This window comes from Sinocyclocheilus anshuiensis, unplaced genomic scaffold (assembly GCF_001515605.1).
Source record: "Sinocyclocheilus anshuiensis isolate Anshui unplaced genomic scaffold, SAMN03320099.WGS_v1.1 scaffold469, whole genome shotgun sequence".
In the NCBI taxonomy this organism is placed as follows: Eukaryota; Metazoa; Chordata; class Actinopteri; order Cypriniformes; family Cyprinidae; genus Sinocyclocheilus; species Sinocyclocheilus anshuiensis.
Genome location: NW_015537995.1, coordinates 1,227,948 through 1,229,518, shown reverse-complemented (window position 1 = coordinate 1,229,518; position 1,571 = coordinate 1,227,948).

Here is a 1,571-nt window from a genome sequence, read left to right as displayed (position 1 = left end):
ACACACACCTTCCAAAAAGTTCAACTTTTGTCTCATCAGTCCACAGAATATTTGCCCAAAAGTCTTGGGGATAATCAAGATATTTTTTGGCAAATGTGAGACGAGCCTTTGTGTTCTTTTTGGTCAGCAGTGGCTTTTGCCTTGGAACTCTCCCATGGATGCCGTGTTTGACCAGTCTCTTTCTTATTGTTGAATCATGAACACTGACCTTAAAGGTGCAATAGGTGATTGTCTTCAGAAACATTTTTAGTTATGCTGGTTGAAAGTCTCTTCACATCCCGACAGCGATCATTAAGTTAAATGGTCTAAATGTATTTATCTGTATTTATATATTCTGTAGAAGGCGTAGGACCAAGACATGTTCGTCCAATCAAAACGCTCGGCCCGCGCATTTTAATTGGCTTTCCTACATGCCTGTCAACATATGTATCTGCATACCTCCGCGCACCCGGTTCGCGCAGACAGGATACGTCATCAGCGCGTTCGCGCATGCTGTGCAGACAGAGCGAGAATGGCAGACATACATCAACAACCCAATCTTCCTTCCTGGTATTGTACTTTTACAGTTTTCTCACCGGTGAATGACACATGATGTAGCCCAACGGTTCCCAATTCCAGTCCTTGCGATTCAGATAACCAGCTCATTAGAAGTGAGCTACATGCATGAACTGTGTTCCGATCGATATGATCCCTACACAGTGTTCACGTAAATGCGTTCAGGGGGCGTGGCTTTGGACGGCGATTGCAGGGAGGGTGGGGCGTTCGCTTTCAGTGCTATCAGGCTAAAGTTAGCATTTTCCAAGATCTCCTACTTTACCTTTAATTGACGCAAGTGAGGCCTGCAGTTTAAAGGGATAGTTCACCCAAAAAATTTAATTATGTCATCATTTACTCAAACCTGAATGACTTACTTTCTTTTGTGGACCATAAAGGAAGGTATTTTGAAGAGTGTTGGTAACACAGTTGTTTTGGTTACCAATGACTTCCATTGCATGAACAAAAAATTTTTTTCTCAAATTATCTTCTTTTATGTTCCATAGTTTATGTTAGGCTGTTGTAGCCTAAACGTTTATGTGTAATAAATTGTTGAATCAAATAAAATATTTGTTTCTAAAGCTACTATTTGTAATGTCTACTTAATACTTTCTCATTTAACACAAAAATAGCTTTAAATAATCTTTTGGGGGTATTTTCACAGCCAAATGAAATTTTTTCGATTAATTAATCAACACATCACGTAATTAATTAGATTAAAGATTTTATGCTGTTGTAGCCTAAACTTTTATGTGTAATAAATTTTATGTTGAATCAAATAAAATATTTCTTTCTAAAGCGGTTTGTAATGTCTATTTAATACTTTCTCATTTAACACAAAAAATAGCTTTAATTAATTGTTTGGAGGTACTTTAACAGCCAAATGTAATTTGCTTTTAATTAGATTAATTAATCGACACATGTAATTAATTAGATTAAAAATTTTAATCGACTGACAGCCCTAGTAATAAGTAGTGTAACTATTTCAATTACTTTATTAAAGTAATGTAACTGATTACATTTGATTACTTTTCTAA